This window comes from Helianthus annuus, chromosome 1 (genome assembly GCF_002127325.2).
Source record: "Helianthus annuus cultivar XRQ/B chromosome 1, HanXRQr2.0-SUNRISE, whole genome shotgun sequence".
Taxonomy (NCBI): domain Eukaryota; kingdom Viridiplantae; phylum Streptophyta; class Magnoliopsida; order Asterales; family Asteraceae; genus Helianthus; species Helianthus annuus.
This window is the reverse complement of record NC_035433.2, coordinates 93740536-93754259: the sequence shown is the minus strand read 5'-3', so window position 1 is coordinate 93754259 and position 13724 is coordinate 93740536.

Here is a 13724-nt window from a genome sequence, read left to right as displayed (position 1 = left end):
TAAATTTTTGGATGTCCGGATGTATTCACAACGTAAGTTATGCGCGAAAGTGCAAACTTGTGCACTTTTTGCCACTTTTAGTCCCTGAATGACCCAAAAGTTTATTTTAGCACATCAAACACTTCAAAGCCTATTTCAAAGCTTTGTAAAGGATATTTAAGGTGTGTTTAACTTATGGTCATGTTCCGGAATGTTTGTTACAGTTCAAATTGGCATACTTTCGCAGTTTGTCAAGTTTAGTCCCTGTAAGCGAATTAACTTGTTTTTGCCATACCAAGGCCTTCAAAACTTATTTCTAAGTTATGTAAAGGTTATTTAGGGTATGTTGAGTATATGTTGATGTTCCGGAGTATTTGTCGCATTAAGATGAGTATGTTTACGCACCAGTTTGCGTATAATTCTCCAGAAAGAGATATAAAGTTTGAAATTGAACAAGAATTGATATGTGCAAAAGATACACATATTTATACAAGATCCCAAGTATGAAATACAATATTTCATCGGCTTGGTATTTGTTTGATGGTCGCGGTGACACAGGTGTTACAGTCTCCCCTACTTTAGGAAATTTCGTCCCGAAATTTATTCGTAAGAGTCTATTTGTGACTCTGCCAAATAACCATCAGCGATATGCAAGGCAATATCCTGTCATTTCCTTAACGGTCATTCTTCATAAACGAAAATGAACAGACGGAGTCATTTTCAACGGTTGCTTCATCAGAGTTGGAAATGAAGGATTACACAACGGATATTCATTTCCTCAACGGGTAAATCTTCAGAAACGAAAATGAACTAACGGAGTCATTTTCAACGGTTGCTTCCTCAGAGTTGGAAATGAAGGATTACACAACGGATATTCATTTCCTCAACGGGTAAATCTTCAGAAACGAAAATGAACTAACGGAGTCATTTTCAACGGTTGCTTCATCAGAGTTGGAAATGAAGGATTACACAACGGATATTCATTTCCTCAACGGGTAAATCTTCAGAAACGAAAATGAACTAACGGAGTCATTTTCAACGGTTGCTTCCTCAGAGTTGGAAATGAATAGGGTTAACTCTAGACACATGACAGAACTTGCTGTGATTTCTGTGCACTAAATTCCATAATTATGTATGCATCCATAATTACGTAATCCCTTGCACAGTCCGCACAGTTTGTTTTGTAATGTTTTGGGGAAGGATATCAAACTTGTGATGAGGGTGACTAGACTTCCATCAGGTCCTTTTAATTAGATCGACAGGGGATCTTCTTAGTTAGGCCACCAAGGAGTCCTTTCAGCTATATCATCACATGATATCCCTAACCAGATTTTTCGATCAATCTGTTTAACTAGACCACTCAAGGGGTCTAATTATGAAGTAGTACTTTATAATCCAAGGGACTTAACTGTAACGTAGAAGTCCATTGAGGATTTTTACGTAGTACCTTTGAGTATCCTACTATGAATCCTTTATACGAATGATATGGAAGATTCTACAAGGATTTGAATAACATAATTTGGATCACACAACAACACATAAGGGAACACATAAGCACAAAGTCACATAATTGTTTAACTTGATTATAATTTGTTATTAACTTGTTATCGATTGAATACGGATATGGAAACCAGTCGACGGGCCTTAATGTCCACTGGGATCTATCTGAGAAGATAGGAAGATCTCCTAAAATTCTATTTTTGATTACAAGGAATCTGTCACACCCCCAAATTCCACCTGCGGAGTAACATCCGCTTGAGGGCGTGACTGACCAGGATCCAGCCACCAATTATACTAAGCATTGGTTAATAGTAAAGTAATTGCTATCTAAAATAGTTAGCAACATCATAGTTTAAGTTCGATAGTAAGTTTAAACAAAACAGCGGAAGCATAAACCAAATAGTTTTAAAAGATAGTTCAAGGTTCAAGATAAGTGAAACCCAACACACGGGTTTTGACGAACACTACACATCCCCAAGCAGCAGCTCCTCAGTCACTGGTTACCTGCAAGCATGCAGTAAGGTGTCAACAATAATGCTGAGTGAGTTCACTAGTTGTCCAGTTTTAATTACCAAAAACTTGTTTCACCAGTTAATTTACTCGTTTATACATGCCAAGGGGAGCTACCCCAAAAGTTAGCGACTAAACTGTTTTTCCAATACCGAACACTAGGTAACCGTTTGCATTTCCGCAGGATGCCCCGATGTCAATGTTCTATCATCATTGACGGATGCCTGAGTACATTAGTTCACGACCGATCCCAAACCATGGCACGGTGTGAGGTTGGTAAAACCTAAATAGCGCTATCAACTAATAACCCGTTCGCCTGGCCCCGGCGACTAATCGGTATTATGTAGTAGGGACTTGAGTGATAGAGTTTCGTTTAGTGCCGTTAGTTGCAATCCGTATAAACAGTAATTAACCAAAGGTTCCCAATAACAAGGGAAGAAAAGTAAGTTGTATCCCTCATAGGGGATAGTGTTGTTTGTAGTTCCGTTTCCCAAACCACCGGGAACGCATGCTATAGGTTGTGAACTCACCTTGGGTTGCTCGGTAGATATTTTACTTGGTCAAACACGTTGGTCACCACGTCCTAGCATGGTTACCAAATATAGGTCAAGTTGGGGTACAAGTAATCACGTATAGCGAACACGTATAGACATACTTAGAATGCATACAATCAGACAGTTGGGGTATTGGGCCTGAACAGTAACAGATACACAAGCAGTCCAGTTAGCAAATAACCCAACAAGTCATGGCCCAATAACAGCCCAGTCGAGACAAGGGTTCATGGTTTCGAGTCGCAACTAAGGATTGCGACTCGCAATCTCAGTTTCGGCTCATCATGCGTTGGTCCCGAGTCGCAATCAGGGATTCGACTCGCAACCGTCGTTTCGGTTCATCATGGGCTGCTTGCGAGTCGCAACCGGGAGGTCTCGACAATTCACGTTGTGGTCTCGAGTCGCAACCGAGGGTTCCGACTCGCAACCACTGTTGCGTGCACCTGAATCCTTCTAGAACCTGTTATGTGTACTATCCAATAGAATTTCGATTTCATGAAGTTTCGTACTATCCAATGAGCATACAGAAACATGTTTTATTGTCTAATTCATAACGAAATCAGATCAAAACAAGCATATTTGAATATTCATACCGCCTTCAAACTTGTTCTTAACATATTCATCATAATTATGAACTTTCAAGTCCTAAATCTAGCATACACAATCCGAAACAGCATGTTTACACAAGGTTATCCATCAACATTCATTTTTCAGTTATGCATAACATTTGGTAACAAACCATCTAACCAAACATCTATCATTAATCGGATATCATAGCTATTTAACAACTCATCTTATGCATCAAAATCCTATTCATCACATAAGCATCATTTAGTAACAAATAACCATTTTCTTTATCAATCAATCACTAGATCAACAAGTGTTTTGCTTAAACAACAATAATAGCATCAACTATACAAGAAAAGGCACATTTGACATGCATAAGATTTAACAAGTAAGCATATACAACATTATCATCACTAACCGGTTAAATGTAGGAGTACAAGAATACGGATGAACCAAGCTCCGAGTGATGATCTTGAGCTAGAATCCGAGAGCCTTGATGTTTCGGTTGGATCCGAGAGAGGGGAGATGGTGAGGAGGTGATCTTGGTTTGCTAAGTTTTAGGGTTTTAGTGAGAGGTAGAGAGTGTGTGTGAGTGAGAGAATGTTGGAGTGTCAAAATGAGGGAAGTGTAACTTATGTGGGGATTTTATAACCCATTCAAGGGCCATGCTCCCTCATGGGTTTCCGATTTCGTGTGAGGCTAAAGGGAGCGGCCCAATCGGCCCATCAGTTCACTATTCACTCGAGACCGGGTGGTCTCGAGTCGGGTTCGCGGTCTCGACTCACTTCTACTCTAATATTTATATATATATTTTTATATCATACATACACACAACACATTATCGGCACATAGCACAAAGGAGTCACCATTTTCATTTTATAACACATATGCACGCAAAGTTACATCAAAAGGTTTCCCGGGAAAATCCGAAGTGTCACATTATCCCCAAGTTTTAAGAACTTTCGTCCCGAAAGTTAAGGCAGTCACTGTCAAGCTAGTGTAAGTGAAAACGTTTCAACGGGGTGTCACATCATCCCCCCGTTAGTTTGGAATTTCGTCCCGAAATTCGGTTGTAGCTTCAGTGCTGGGGTTTTCGTTTGGGAACAACTGGGGATACTTGTGCCTCATCTGGTCTTCCCACTCCCAGGTATACTCTGGGCCACGTCGCGAGTTCCAACGGACTCGTACAAGAGGTATCTGGCTACGTTATAGGATTTTGATTTCTCGATCCGTGATCTCAATCGGTTCCTTAGTAAAGTGTAGCTGTTCATCAATAGCTAGTTCCTTGAAAGGAATCACGAGCGTTTCATCTGATAGACACTTCTTCAGATTAGATACATGGAATACGTTGTGTACCGCACTCAGTTCTTCAGGCAAGTTCAATCTATAAGCAACTTTACCGAATTTCTCGGTAATTTCGAATGGTCCGATGTATCGCGGATTAAGCTTGCCCCGTTTACCAAAGCGAACCACACCCTTCCAGGGTGAGACTTTAAGTAGAACCCGGTCACCGACCTGGAATTCTTGTGGTTTCCTACGCTTATCAGCGTAACTCTTCTGACGGTCGCGAGCTGCCGCCATGCGTTGTCTGATCTGGGCAATCTTTTTCGTCGTATCTACCACCATCTCTGGGCCCGTGATTTGACTATCACCAATTTCCGCCCAGCAGAGAGGTGACCGGCATTTACGACCGTACAATGCCTCAAAAGGTGCTGCCTGAATACTAGTGTGGTAGCTGTTGTTGTAGGAGAACTCCACTAACGGTAGATGCTTCTCCCAATTCTTGCCAAAATCGATCACACACGCTCTAAGCATGTCTTCTAGGGTTTGGATGGTGCGTTCAGACTGCCCATCCGTTTGCGGATGATAAGCGGTGCTCATGTCCAAACGTGAGCCAAAGGACTTGTGCATAGCTTGCCACAATTCCGAAGTAAAACGAGCGTCTCGGTCGGAAATAATTGAGGTTGGCACCCCGTGCCTCGAAACTACTTCCTTTAAGTAAATCTCCGCCAAGGTAGAAAACTTGTCTGTTTCCTTAATAGCCAGAAAATGCGCGGACTTGGTCAATCGATCTACTATTACCCAAATAGTGTCATTTCCGCGTTGAGACCTAGGTAGCCCTGTAACAAAATCCATGGAAATTTGCTCCCATTTCCATTTCGGGATTTCTGGTTGTTGGAGTAGGCCTGCTGGTTTCTGATACTCTGTCTTGACCCTGGCGCAAGTCAAACATTTGCTGACATATGTTGCTATGTGGGCCTTCATGCCAGGCCACCAGTATGTAGTCCTCAAGTCGTGGTACATCTTATCCGAGCCAGGATGTACTGAGTAGCGGGACTTGTGGGCTTCGTCCATCACGAGTTCACGTAAATCTCCATAGAGTGGAACCCATATGCGCCCTGTTACATAGTAAGCGCCATCTTCTTTTTGTTCTATTCGCTGTCTCGATCCTCGCAGAGACTCAGCCCTGATGTTTTCCGGTTTCAATGCTTTGACTTGAGCATTGCGGATCTGGGTAGGGAGGTTAGACTGGATGGTAAGTTGTAATGCTCGCACGCGCTTTGGTATAGTGTCCTTTCGGCTGAGGGTGTCCGCCACGACATTGGCCTTGCCCGGATGGTACTTGATGGCGCATTCGTAGTCATTCAAGAGTTCGACCCATCGACGTTGTCGCATGTTTAATTCCTTTTGCCTAAAGATATACTCGAGACTCCTGTGATCGGTGTAAATGGTGCACTTGGTACCGTACAGGTAATGTCTCCATATCTTAAGAGCAAAGATCACTGCTCCCAATTCCAAATCATGCGTAGTGTAGTTCCTTTCATGCGTCTTAAGTTGGCGAGGGGCGTAGGCAATAACTTTCTCGCGTTGCATTAACACGCAACCGAGCCCATGGATAGACGCATCGCAGTAAACCACAAAGTCGTCAGTGCCTTCAGGCAACGAGAGAATAGGAGCGCTACAGAGGTTATCCTTTAGCCTTTGAAAGGCCGACTCCTGAGCTTCATTCCACTTGTAAACAATGCCTTTCTGAGTAAGAGTCGTGAGGGGTTGTGCAATCTTTGAGAATCCCTTGATGAATCTGCGGTAGTATCCTGCCAATCCCAAGAATTGGCGAACTTCGGTTGGGGTCTTGGGCGTAGGCCAATTCTTTATCGAGTCTATCTTAGCGGGGTCGACGTGAATGCCGTCCCTGTTGACCACATGCCCAAGGAAATGGACCTCTCGTAGCCAAAAGTCACACTTCGAGAATTTGGCGTACAATTGCTCTTTGCGTAAGAGTTCGAGGATGAGGCGTAGATGTCGTTCATGCTCTTCTTGACTTTTCGAGTAGATCAAGATGTCGTCGATAAACACAATCACGAATTTGTCGAGGTAAGGCTTGCACACTCTGTTCATGAGATCCATGAAAACCGCAGGTGCGTTAGTCATTCCAAAAGGCATAACGAGGAACTCGTAATGACCATAACGAGTCCTGAATGCAGTCTTAGAGATGTCTTCATTACGAACTCTCAGTTGATGATAGCCTGATCGCAGGTCAATCTTAGAATAGTAGCTCGATCCTTGCAACTGATCGAATAGGTCGTCGATGCGCGGGAGAGGGTAACGATTCTTGATGGTGACCTTGTTCAGCTCACGATAGTCGATGCACATCCGGAACGTGCCATCCTTCTTCTTAACAAAGAGTACTGGTGCTCCCCAGGGTGATGAACTAGGGCGGATAAATCCTTTATCCAATAGTTCCTGTAGTTGCGTAGAGAGTTCCTTCAGTTCTGCAGGGGCTAGACGGTAAGGTGCACGAGCTATGGGTGCTGCTCCGGGAGCTAGCTCGATTTGGAATTCGACCTGACGGTGGGGAGGGAGTCCGGGTAGTTCCTCAGGAAATACCTCGGGATAGTCACGTACTACAGGGAAATCTTCAATCCTCTTTTTCTTTTCGTGGGTGTCGGTGACGAGTGCTAGGATAGCGGTGTGCCCTTTCTGTAAGCACTTCTGGGCTTTCAGAAGCGAGATAGCGCCTGTGACTTCTCCACCCTTGTTGCCTTGAACGATGAGGGGTTGGCCAGAACGGCGAGGAATACGAACCGCTTTCTCTTGAGAGAGGATCTCAGCGCGATGTTTGGATAACCAATCCATACCGATAACGACGTCGAAGCTTCCAAGTTTGACGGGGAAAAGATCGATACTAAACGTGTGACCAGACAATTCTAGTGTGCAGTCGTGGATCACGTGCGTGGCCTTGATGTTCTTACCATTAGCTATCTCGACGATGTGCTTAGAACTTAATAATGCAGGCGGGTGCTTAAGTTTCTTACTAATGCGAAGGGATACATAACTGGCATCGACACCGGAATCAAATAACACAGAAACATAACGATCATCAAGTAGGAACTTACCCGCCACGACGTTGGGGTCGTTCCTTGCTTCTCCAGCTCCAATCACGAAAGCTCTTCCCCTTGCACCATTCCCAGCATTGTTGTTTGGCTCATTGTTCCCAGCTCCTTGGTTGTTGTTGCGATTCTGATTCAGTTCAGGGCAATCCTTTCGCATGTGCCCTGTTGCCCCATATTTAAAACATGCTCGGTTGTTTCCCTGCTGCTGTTGTTGTTGGGGTTGTTGCTGATTCTGTCTTGCTGGGAACTGACTTCTACAATCCTTGGCCTCGTGCCCCATCTTGTGGCATCGCTGACACTGACCCTTGTTACATGCCCCATTGTGGTGCCTGTTACACTTGTTGCACTTAGGGTAGCTTCCCTGGTAGCCACCCTGTTGCTGAGTGCCTTTGTTGTTGTCAGTTTTCCTTTGCTGAGCTGGGGCCTGAGTAGAGTTAGCATCTTTGCCCTGATTTCCATCCCACTTTCGTTTGCCATCACTGGAAGTCCCTTCCGCAGCACTGATCCTTTTGGGCAACCTGCCCTCCTCCACAGCCTGGTTGGTGAGTTTGTGGGCAAGACGAACCACAGGCTGTATGGTAGTGAGGTTGGCCGAGGTTACATGGCTCCTGATTTCTTGGGCTAAGCCCTTGATGTACAATTCGATCCTTCGGTACATGGGTCGGGACATGTTTGGGCAAAGAGCAGCATAGTCGTTGGACAGCTTGGTGTAGGTCTCAATCTCTGACCCAACCATCTTGAGTTCATAGTACTCGTCCTCGAGTTTGTGGATGTCATCCCTGTGACAGTACTCTTCCTTGATCATATCCTTGAAATCTTCCCATGCAGTAGCGTTAGCAGTCTCCAAACCAAGCATTTGAATTTGCGCCTTCCACCACGAAAGTGCGCTTCCCTCAAGAGTACCAGTAGCAAACTTCACCCAACTAGCAGGGGGACACTCGCAGACAGCAAAGACAGCTTCGACCTTCTCGATCCAGTGCAGAAGACCTATGGCACCCTCAGTGCCACTGAATGGAAGAGGCTTGCAATCCATGAAGGTCTTGAAGGTACAGACACGTGGTTGCACAGGCGCATGCTGACCTCCTGGGTGAGCTGCGAAAGCTGCAGCCACCGTGTTGATCAGGTTAGTGAACTGAGCCTGAGTCATGTTGACGTTTCCTCGTCCGCGTCCACTCATTGTCTTCATAACCAGAAAACATAGTATGAGTGTGGTGTCGTAATATAGCGAGAATGAGATAGAAGAGGGGAGGCGTATCTATCCTAATCAGGCAAACTAGTACGTATAGTAAAGCAGGAAGCATAGAACAAACAAGCAAGTAAATATGGGTCCGAGCTATGAAGTCAGGTAAGTCGAGCCTTGCACTTGGAGTGTAGTGTCGTCACGAGTCACGGGTTATAGTCTGGTTTTTCTCAAAAAGATTTTCCCCCCTTTTTTTTTTAAACCAAGTTCACTATAACCAATGGCTCTGATACCAATCTGTCACACCCCCAAATTCCACCTGCGGAGTAACATCCGCTTGAGGGCGTGACTGACCAGGATCCAGCCACCAATTATACTAAGCATTGGTTAATAGTAAAGTAATTGCTATCTAAAATAGTTAGCAACATCATAGTTTAAGTTCGATAGTAAGTTTAAACAAAACAGCGGAAGCATAAACCAAATAGTTTTAAAAGATAGTTCAAGGTTCAAGATAAGTGAAACCCAACACACGGGTTTTGACGAACACTACACATCCCCAAGCAGCAGCTCCTCAGTCACTGGTTACCTGCAAGCATGCAGTAAGGTGTCAACAATAATGCTGAGTGAGTTCACTAGTTGTCCAGTTTTAATTACCAAAAACTTGTTTCACCAGTTAATTTACTCGTTTATACATGCCAAGGGGAGCTACCCCAAAAGTTAGCGACTAAACTGTTTTTCCAATACCGAACACTAGGTAACCGTTTGCGTTTCCGCAGGATGCCCATATGTCAATGTTCTATCATCATTGACGGATGCCTGAGTACATTAGTTCACGACCGATCCCAAACCATGGCACGGTGTGAGGTTGGTAAAACCTAAATAGCTCTATCAACTAATAACCCGTTCGCCTGGCCCCGGCGACTAATCGGTATTATGTAGTAGGGACTTGAGTGATAGAGTTTCGTTTAGTGCCGTTAGTTGCAATCCGTATAAACAGTAATTAACCAAAGGTTCCCAATAACAAGGGAAGAAAAGTAAGTTGTATCCCTCATAGGGGATAGTGTTGTTTGTAGTTCCGTTTCCCAAACCACCGGGAACGCATGCTATAGTTTGTGAACTCACCTTGGGTTGCTCGGTAGATATTTTACTTGGTCAAACACGTTGGTCACCACGTCCTAGCATGGTTACCAAATATAGGTTAAGTTGGGGTACAAGTAATCACGTATAGCGAACACGTATAGACATACTTAGAATGCATACAATCAGACAGTTGGGGTATTGGGCCTGAACAGTAATAGATACACAAGCAGTCCAGTTAGCAAATAACCCAACAAGTCATGGCCCAATAACAGCCCAGTCGAGACAAGGGTTCATGGTTTCGAGTCGCAACTAAGGATTGCGACTCGCAATCTCAGTTTCGGCTCATCATGCGTTGGTCCCGAGTCGCAATCAGGGATTCGACTCGCAACCGTCGTTTCGGTTCATCATGGGCTGCTTGCGAGTCGCAACCGGGAGGTCTCGACAATTCACGTTGTGGTCTCGAGTCGCAACCGAGGGTTCCGACTCGCAACCACTGTTGCGTGCACCTGAATCCTTCTAGAACCTGTTATGTGTACTATCCAATAGAATTTCGATTTCATGAAGTTTCGTACTATCCAATGAGCATACAGAAACATGTTTTATTGTCTAATTCATAACGAAATCAGATCAAAACAAGCATATTTGAATATTCATACCACCTTCAAACTTGTTCTTAACATATTCATCATAATTATGAACTTTCAAGTCCTAAATCTAGCATACAGAATCCGAAACAGCATGTTTACACAAGGTTATCCATCAACATTCATTTTTCAGTTATGCATAACATTTGGTAACAAACCATCTAACCAAACATCTATCATTAATCGGATATCATAGCTATTTAACAACTCATCTTATGCATCAAAATCCTATTCATCACATAAGCATCATTTAGTAACAAATAACCATTTTCTTTATCAATCAATCACTAGATCAACAAGTGTTTTGCTTAAACAACAATAATAGCATCAACTATACAAGAAAAGGCACATTTGACATGCATAAGATTTAACAAGTAAGCATATACAACATTATCATCACTAACCGGTTAAATGTAGGAGTACAAGAATACGGATGAACCAAGCTCCGAGTGATGATCTTGAGCTAGAATCCGAGAGCCTTGATGTTTCGGTTGGATCCGAGAGAGGGGAGATGGTGAGGAGGTGATCTTGGTTTGCTAAGTTTTAGGGTTTTAGTGAGAGGTAGAGAGTGTGTGTGAGTGAGAGAATGTTGGAGTGTCAAAATGAGGGAAGTGTAACTTATGTGGGGATTTTATAACCCATTCAAGGGCCATGCTCCCTCATGGGTTTCCGATTTCGTGTGAGGCTAAAGGGAGCGGCCCAATCGGCCCATCAGTTCACTATTCACTCGAGACCGGGTGGTCTCGAGTCGGGTTCGCGGTCTCGACTCACATCTACTCTAATATTTATATATATATTTTTATATCATACATACACACAACACATTATTGGCACATAGCACAAAGGAGTCACCATTTTCATTTTATAACACATATGCACGCAAAGTTACATCAAAAGGTTTCCCGGGAAAATCCGAAGTGTCACAGAATCACCACATTCGAATTAAGATATACAATAATTAAGAACTTACGGGAAATCCTTAGGTACCCTATTAAGGATTTATAGTGGCACCTTGGGTATTCGTCACGTGTTGTAACTTGCGCCTTGTACTTCGCTTTTCTTAGAAGAAACGGGTACTTAGGAATTTCGTGGAAGACGTAAGAGATCATAGAATGGGAGAATTTTGGGGGTAGTTTGTTCTTCAAGGAATACGGTTCCTTGATTGTCGGTATTGTAAGGGATATGTCATTTATACATGCAACCACAGAAATACATTGCAATGTAAATAAAAGATTTATTTATAAACAACGATAACAACTATTTCTTGGACCTTGACAACAAAAGAAAATAATACATAAGACATGATTATTTCTAAACGATGTTGTCTTCTAGTCAGTCAGATGCTCATCCCTGTGCTGGATTTGCATTAGCAAGCTTTGGACAATTTCTTCGGAAATCACCCATCTCGCCGTAGTTGAAACAAGAGCCTGGTAGAAAACGACCTTGAGCAGGATTGTTGCCAGCTTGGTTTGGCGCAGCTGCAGCTGGGCAGACTCTTGCTGTGTGGCCTATAAGTCCACAAGTTTGGCATTTGCGGCACTGTACATTGGCGTGATGATGGAGGCTACATTGGTTGCACAAGGGTGCAGTTCCATTGTATGGTTTTCTAGCAGGGGGTTGAGCTGGTTGGTTGGGGACGGCTTGATCATTGTGAGCGACCACGGCGAAGTTCTGAGAAGCCTTTCGCTTCTTTGACTTCTTAGGTGGTTCAGTCTGTTCATCCATGGTCTTTGATTCCTTGATTGGGTTCGATTCCCCGACCGGTTTCTTGTCACCTTTTCGGAAAAGTTTACCTTTCCTAATCTTTGATTCAGTCAAGGTTGCAGATAGCTCAATGGCCTGTCTAACTGTAGTAGGGTTGCTACCAGTCACAATGTCTTGTATTGAGTCAAGGAGGCCATCAATGTACTTTTCGATTGCCTTATCCAAAGGTGTAACCATATTCGGGCATAACAAAATTAACTCCTCATAACGATCCGTGTAGGCTCGATGCTCACCGCTAACTTGCTTAAGATCCTCGAACTCCGTTTCCAAGGCCCTGATCTCGTGACGAGGACAGAATTCCTTCATCATCAGAGCTCGAAGCTCTTGCCATGTTTGAGCCAGTGCCACATCGGCACCCCTATCTCTCATCACACCATTCCACCATGTTAAAGCTTGTTTCTCAAAGACGCTAGATGCGAATTCTACCTTTCGCTCGTTTGGACATTGAACATGTCTCAAGGTGCTCTCTAAACTCTCGAACCATTGCAGAAGTGCAGTCGCTCCTTGAGACCCAGAAAACTTTGATGGCTTAGCCGAGTTGAATGTCTTGAAGTTGCAGGGGGCATTATTGTTGTTGTTGGCTTGGTTCTATTGAGCAAAGAGGTTTGGTAATTGAGCAACCATTTGCTGCGCAATGATCTCTGCCAGTTGGGCAGTCGCTATCTGGTTTTCGCGTCGAGGAGGCATTCTAAAAGAGAAAAAAGAAAGAAAACAAATGAAATGGCATTGGGTAAGAATAGGATGTTACAATTACCGACCATAATCATGGTCGATGGTCATTTGTTTGAACCACGAAGCAAACAAACAACACCAAGGCTGAATCAAAGCAAATAGATCCTCATAGTGTATCGCGAAGACATGCTCGCCTATAAGTGGACACTCACCCCAAGAGTTCCCAGGTAAGAGTGACTGGTCCGATTATGTGGATTTGTACGAACACTCTAGCCTTAGATAGAAAACCCAGAGTACAGGCATTCACTCTTCCAGTTTACACGTGTTCACACTATTTAGGACCCAAAACTTTGACGAGAGTTTTGAAAATTCAAAGGGGTTCAAAACCTTATAACAGAGGGTTCAAAACCTAGTAATCAATCATCCTAGAACAGATGATTAGTTTTCAAAGCGGTTTTGAAATTTATGTTCTTGTTGTGGTCGTCGCCTAAGGATAGGTGACGGTATTGTTTTATGACTAAACGCAAGTAAACTCGCGTTAGGGTCCTAGGAAGGTTATAGACTAGGTCAAAGCATTACTAATAACCTAATTCCCTATAACCATTGGCTCTGATACCAACTTTTTTGTCACACCCCGACCACGAAGAACATACAAAACGTGGCGGAAACGTCGGGGAGTGTTGTAACAAAATTTATTGTTTCAAATCCATGGCAAATGAAGTTTCGTTTTATTAATCAAACATGAAAGTTTACATTGTTTAAACAAGAGCCAAAGTATACATAACATAAATTAACTAGTTCTTGTCTCGTTTTAAGTCACTAAGGCACAGGTCCGCCTAAGTATGTCTTTATAAGTCCTATGCATCATCTCCTGAAAACACAT